The 7,448-nt window shown below is 55.1% G+C and overlaps 1 non-coding gene across 1 annotated transcript; it reads right to left on the reverse strand.

The window, feature by feature from the left end:
- Positions 1–6,412: 6,412 nt before the first annotated feature.
- On the reverse strand, positions 6,413–6,563 carry LOC138522195 (5.8S ribosomal RNA). The gene has a single exon (XR_011283291.1). It is a non-coding gene; the product is annotated as a 5.8S ribosomal RNA (ribosomal RNA).
- Positions 6,564–7,448: the final 885 nt, after the last annotated feature.

The raw sequence follows: 7,448 nt of genomic DNA on the forward strand, positions 1-7,448 counted from the left end.
ATGGCGCCAGGGTGCCTTAGAGTGGTTACCTGGAATGTCAGGGACCTCAACAGCTACCTGAAACGTAACAAGGTGATGCATCTAAAAAGGATGAGGACCGACATAGCATTATTGCAAGAGACCCACCTCACAAGGGAGAAATTGGAGGTGGTTAAGAAGAAGTGGAGGGGGTGCCTGGTGGGATCCACATACTCGGCCTACGCTAGAGGAGTTATCATCTGGGTGGCGCCGCAGGTGCCATTTCAGCCGCTTCAGGTCACGGGTGACCCAGATGGCAGATTGATTGTTGTGAAGGGTATATTGGAAAACCGAGAAGTGTGTATTGTAAATTTATATGCCCCTAAAAAGGACACAGCGGCTTACTTTAGGACCCTGTACGGTAGAGTCGGCCCTCTGCTGGGTGGTGGGATTATTTGGGGAGGTGATTTTAACTGTGTACTTAACCCTAATGTTGACAGATCGGATAGTAAGATAGACAAACCAACCCCAGCAGCAAAGGTGCTACAGGCCCTCCTGAGGGACTTCGACCTAGTGGATGTCTGGAGGCAGTTGCATCCAGTGGATAGACAATACTCGCACTATACGGCACCACACGCCCTTCATACATGACTATGTGTTCGCCTCCACGGAGTTGGTAGGAGAGATGGAAGGTGCGGAATACAAATCCAGGGTGCTTTCGGACCACTCCCCCCTGGTCCTGGAGTGGCGGCATCAACCTCCCAGGGCACGGATTCCCACTTGGAAACTCAGAGCCGAGGCTCTGCAGGACCCGGGATTCAGGGAGGATTTAAGAGAGGCGATCACTGAGTACTTCGAGATAAATACTGGTAGTGTAAGCTCTATGGGAACTGTTTGGGAGGCGTTTAAGGTGGTTTTGCGGGGGGTTGCCATTTCGAAGTCTAGAGGGCTCCAGGGGGGCATAGAGCAGGAGTTGAAGGGAATTGATGAGGAGTTGGAGGGCAGGATGCGTACGGAAGGCACCGCTGATGAGGACAGAGACAGGATAAGGCAATTACAACAGGCCAGTGGGGACTCCTGGGACAGGTTATGTAAACTAAGCTATAAGAAATACGTGGAGAGACAGCACGCAGGGGGAGATAAGCCGGGCAGGTTGCTGGCCTGGCTATACAAGAGTGAGACGCCGCGAACGGTGATCAGGGAAATTAAAGGCAAGGGAGGGTGGACTCAGAATACCCAGGAGGGGGTGAATGAGGAGTTCCTGAGATTCTATAAACATCTTTATGGGGACCCAGGTGGCCCTAGAGACCACGAAATTCGGGTAACATTGGAGGACATGGGCCTACCCACCTTAGATGAGGCAGAACGCGCAGACCTAGATGCCCCTATTACGATGGAAAAACTCGAACTAGTGGTTCGCTACTTGCCCACCTGTAAGGCCCCCGGGTTCGATGGGCTTCCAAGTGAATTTTATAAAACCTATAAACAAGAGTTGCTTCCCCCGCTGCTGGCCATGCTTAAAGAGTCGTATGAGCAAGGCAGGCTACCAGAGACCCTGCGAGAGGCGGTGATTATCCCACTTCTGAAGCCGGGCAAGCCTAGCACTGATTGTGGGTCGTACAGGCCCTTATCGATGCTCAATCAGGATAGTAAAATCCTCACTGCTGTACTGGCAAATAGGCTTAAGGCTGTCATTGTTAAACTGATACACGCCGACCAAACGGGCTATGTCCCAGGCAGGAACATAACTGATAATCTCAGAAGACTGCATCACATCTTTGACCAGACAAAAAACGACCCAGGTGAACAGGCAATAGTTTCACTAGACGCGGTCAAGGCCTTCGACGAGTGAGATGGCCCTGGTTGATCGCGACCTTAGATGGCTATGGAATGGGACCGGGGTACCTCAGGTGGGTGACAATGTTATACAGCTCCCCAATCGCCAGGGTCAAAACGGGTGCTATCATTTCGGACAAATGGCAACTAAGCAGAGGCACTAGACAGGGCTGCCCGTGGTCGCCCATGTTATATATATTGGCACTGGAGCCATTGGCCACCTGCCTGAGACAGCAATACGAGGAGATAGGTATTCGCACTAGGGGTGGCATGCACCTGGTTTCTTGATATGCGGACGACATACTGTTATATTTACGCTACCCAGAAGAGAACATGAAATATATTCTAGACATGATGGAGCAATTTGCCGTTCTCTCTGGCATAGCGGTTAACCTCAAAAAGTCTAGCGTGTTCCCTCTGGGGAGATACAAGCTTGTCTTGCCCGGGAGTCTGCCAGTGTTGCCGATACCCTGGCACACAAAGTCGTTCCGATATCTCGGAATTGACATATACCATACGGCAGAAGAAGAACATGCACGCAACACGGTTAAAGCAGTAGAAGGAATTAAGAACAGCATGGGATTCTGGTCCAGGTTACCCCTGGCTATGGTGGGGAGGGCTGCTCAGCTAAAAATGGTAGTTTTGCCCAGACTGTTGCATTTCTTTGTTAACATCCCGCATGGGATCCCGAGGCGCTTTTTCGCTAGCCTCCATAGCCTGTGTAGGGCCTTCATCTGGGGCAACTCCAGGAACATGGTGGCCCTCTGGAAACTACAGAACTCGTGTCATAGGGGAGGTATCAACCTGCCAAATTTTGAGCTATACTATCTGGCAGGGCAGCTGCAGTATGTAACAAGATGGCTGTCTGACGAGGAGAAGGCAGAAACCAGGCTGCTGTGCAGGGAACCGCTCCCCTTCTTCCTCAAAGAAGTGGTGTGGCTGTCCAAGTCGAGGGACCGGGGGATGGCGGGCTGCTGGTACTGGGATGGGAGATATGGCACTGAACATGGCAGATTGCGGGACACCCGGTTCCGTACTCTATGCAGGTGCCGCTTGCAGCACTATGTGGAGAGGATCCCCAGCTGATACAAGGGGTCCGCAAGTACTGGGAACCAGTGGGCCTGGCCACCCTGGGAGACATATGGCTGGAAGGGGAGGCATTAGAGTTCCCGAACCTGATCGAAGATACTGGGGTGCATAAAGGGCAGTACATAACTTACACCAGAATTGTCAAGAGAGTACGAGCGAAGTGGCCAACAGAGGTGCTCACCGGACAACCGGATGCCCCCATGGAGGCTATATATGATATTTCAGAGGGTGGGCATGAGATTTCCCGCATATACGAGCTGTTGGGGTCCAAGGTGGGGAAGGACTTGACCCAACTGAGACAACTTTGGGAGGATGAGGTGGGAGAGCCTATGTCGGATGGGCTCTGGAAAAGAGCCCAAAGATATCATAAAAAAGTGTCCCGGAACGCAAGGCTCCAGCAGATCCAACTATATGTCACACATAGAGCATATCTCACCCCCAGTAAGATTGCTAGGTTTGGTGGCCATACGACTCAGAAATGCCCTAGGTGTGGGGTGCAGGAGGCTGGGCTACTCCACATGTTTTGGGCCTGCCCTGAGGTGGGGCGGTTTTGGCAAGAAGTGAAGACACGCTTAGCAGGAACCGGTATTACACTGGAGGTGGAGTCGGCCTGGGCATGCATGCTGGGGGGATTCCCTAGGCCACGTAACTTAAGACACATAAGCAAAATGAAAGATCTAGCATATGTCCTGGCCAAACGAAGGATAGCAATGTGCTGGAAGGCAGCCCAGAGGCCGAGGATAGAGTTGTGGTGGGCTGACCTCTTAAAATGGGCAGAGGCAGAAACGGCTGTTTGGTGGGACACGGTTTATAAGGGAGGGGAGGAGGAGGTAGGACCCCTAATTGAATGGAGGCAGCTGGTGGCTACCATGAGTGGCCCCCACAGTCTGATCAGAGCGATGATGAAACGGATAAAGAGACGACGATAAACCCGCCTGAAAAATCACAGGATGATGACATGGACATATTGGCTCAGGTTAGGGGGGAGGGAGGGAATGGGACTGGACAATGCTGATTGTAACACTCTGACGCTGAATCTGATGATGGAAGTCCCAAGAATTGTAATGTTTAATGTTTGGTGTGTTATATAAAATAAAAATTGTTTTAAAAAAAAAAAAGAAAAACTCTGTGCGGCTCCCGCCGGCTTCTCTGGGATCATTTGCATTACCGCACTGGACGCCGCAAGGGCGCCCGTCCCTGCCACTCTGGGTTCGGGGATCTAAACCCGACTTCCTGTCGATCGGCTGAGGGCAATGGAGGCCATAGCCCATCCCTTCCGAATGGCGCTCGCCCATCTCTTAGGACTGACTGACCCATGTTCAACTTCTGTTCACATGGAACCCTTCTCCACTTCATCCTTCAAAGTTCTCGTTTTAATATTTGCTACTACAACCAAGATCTGCTCCTGCGGCAGCTCCACGCGGGCCCTCGCCCCGGGCTTCTGTGCGTACTGCAGCAGCCCTCCTACTCGCCTGACTTAGCCCCTGCGGCTCTAAATGCCGGCCTGGTATGGGCCTGATGCTCCAGGGCCATCCATTTTCAGGGCTAGTTGATTCGACAGGTGAGTTCTTACACACTCCTTAGCGGATTCCGACTACCATGGCCACCATCCTGCTGTCTATATCAACCAACACCGTTTCTGGGGACTCATGAGCATCTGCATCATGCGCCTTAACCCCGGGTGCGGTTCATCCCGCAGCGCCTGTTCTGCTTACCAAAAGTTGCCCACTGAGCACTTTCATACAGTACCCGGCTCCACGCCAGCAAGCCGGGCTTCATACCCATTTAAAGTTTGAGAGCAGGTTGAGATAATTTTGGCCCCAAGACCTCTAATCATTCGCTTTGCTAGATAAAACTGGGGTTTCCGTGCGCCAGCTATCCTGAGTGAAACTTCGGAGAGAACCAGCTACTATATCATTCGATTAGTCTTTTGCCCCTATACCCAGGTCGGTAGACCGATTTACACATCAGGACCACTACGGACCTCCACCAGGCCGAGTTCACCATCTTTCGGGTCCTATTACACACGCTCATGCATCATCTCTCTGACAGAGCGGGCGAGACGGGTCGGTGGAGGGCCCACCGCGACAGGATGCCACTGCAATCGCCGGGCACCTGCCCTCAACATCATTACATCACAGGGTTTCATTCATCCCTCTGACTCGGGCAGGCGTTATACTCTTAGTCAGTGTTTCCAGACATGTCGGGTGGTTAACCGACATCACCTCAGACCCCTGGCGCCCTTTGTGGGCCTCCCCGCCCGGCAGCACGACGTGGTTGGGGCGTATTGAGGACAGTCCACCACAGTCACATCGGGAGCCCCTTCTCCCGTGGCCACTCTAGCAACCCCCAAGAGGGGCCAGGACAGTTGCCGGATAAGGGCCCGGTGGCGGTCTATCTCCCTCAACCCCGTGGACACAGCAAAACTGCTGTCAGGGGGCTGTAACACTCTCTGCTGGAGCAGAGAGCCACCTGCCCCCTGGGGCCTTCCCAGCCGGTTGTGTTGCACCAATACAGAGGAAATGCCCCCTGCTGGGGCTGGATGTGCCCGGGCCGCAGACCTGCAAGGGCCTCCACCGTTCCAGGTGACCAACCTGCCTGCCGTGTTGAATCCTGTGGGTGGACTGCACAGACCACACCAGTTTACCGCTCAACCGTTTCACACCCTCTTGAACTCTCTTCAACTTTCCCTTACGGTACTTGTTGGCCACCAGTCTCACGCCCTTATTTAGCCTGAGAGTTTACCACACGCTTTGGGCTGCATTCGCAAGTAACCTGACTCCAAGAAGACCTGATCCCGGTGTGCAAGAGGCCGCTATCGGCCTAACACCATCCGCGTGGGGAGACTCGATCAGAAGGACTTGAGCCCCCTGAGCGATGCCGGGGAGTCGGTCTTCTGTACGCCACATTTCCCACACCTGCTGCTGAATGGGGATTCGGCGCTGGGCTCTTCCCTTTTCACTGGCCTTTACTGAGGGAATATTGGTTAGTTCCTTTTCCTCTGCTCAGTAATATGTTTAAATTCAGCAGGTCACCACGTCTGATCTGAGGCCGTGGTCGGGTAGCACAAAGCTCAGGGCAGCTGGCCTCGGGCCCGTACGGGGGGTTGCCCCAGCCCTTGGCGCAGGGGAGTGTATTCTGTCCCAATCTGTGACCGAAGCCCACATGGTCATGAGGTCCGCGCTCCATGGTCATCCTGCGCCGGCAGCCGTGGGACACCAAAGACAGCCACACACACAGCACGGCCAGGTGCCCCGGGGTGGTGTGAAGGTGCGCCAGGCTTTTTTAAAGCCTGCTGCCGCTGCCACCACATCCAGGGTGCGTCGGCCAGCCGGCCCTCCCGAAACCAGCATGAGGAGGGGAAACTGGGGAAGCCAGGACGCGTCGGCAATGAGCTTGCGCGCCAGATCCAAGGATCCAGCGACGGTGCTGATCGGGGTCTGACCTTAGGGGGATGAATGGAATGGGGTCCCTGCGACAGCCCCAGCCACGACCCTGGGAGTGAACCCCGGGGTGATTCATGTACAAACGACCCTCAGACAGGCGTAGTCCCGGGAAAAACCCAGGGCCACATGGTGCGTTCGACGTGTTGATCAATGTGTCCTGCAATTCACACTAATTCTCGCAGCTAGCTGCGTTGTTCATCGATGCACGAGTCAAGTGATCCACTGCCAAGAGCCACAGGCAACTTTTTTTGTCCTAGATGTCGGCCTGACCCTGCCGGTGCAGGAGAGGTTGGGGGAGGCAGCGCTGGCTGTGGCAGGACAGCCCAGCTCCCTGTCTAGCTCGGCCGAAACCATTGTGGTTTTAAAAAAAATAATAATAATAATAATAATCCAGGTGCTCAGCCTGACCACCAGCTGCAGCAGCACAGCGCTTCCCAGGGGGATGGAGGTAGGCCGCTCCGCCACCTGCCCACACGGCCCGATCCACTCATCCTTCCCCGACCCCTTCCCTTTTGGGAGGGGGGCTGGGAGATGGACAACAAGGCAGGCCAGAGACAGCACAGACAGGGGGTCGGGTGGGACCACTAGAGTCTTCAAACCCCAGCCCGGCTGCATAGGGCCCAGCTCCAGGTACCTGGGCAAGAGGGAAGGTCACCCACTGTGCCAGCGGGCCTGGCCATTGCTCACACACAGATGTGGGCGGCTGGAACCTTGGCGCCCACCGTCAAGTGAGCCAGCTGCACCATGGCTCAGGGCTCATGCCTGGCGTGCCGGGCACCTGTCTGCCTGGGGAGGCACCCCTCGAGAGCAGTCAGGTTTCCCTCGGCTCCCGGCTGCCCCCACTCGGGGCTTCCCTGGTGACCGGGGTGTGCCCACCAATGCCCAGCTGCTGGCAGGTCAGGGAGAGGAGTGTGCGCCCCCGGCCAGCGCAGATGCAGGCTCAGTGAGGAGAGGGGGCTGGTTGACCACGCGCACCGGACCGTTCTGCGAGAGGTGCCCCGGGCTGTGGGTGTGCACGTCTGGGATGCAACCGAGGTCGGGCCCGCCCGCTGCTCCGCTGTTAATGATCCTTTATGCCCCCACCCACAAGCAGAAACCATTCACACTCAAACGCCCCAT

This window comes from Ambystoma mexicanum, chromosome 13 (assembly GCF_040938575.1).
Source record: "Ambystoma mexicanum isolate Mex_15411 chromosome 13, UKY_AmexF1_1, whole genome shotgun sequence".
Taxonomy (NCBI): Eukaryota; Metazoa; Chordata; class Amphibia; order Caudata; family Ambystomatidae; genus Ambystoma; species Ambystoma mexicanum.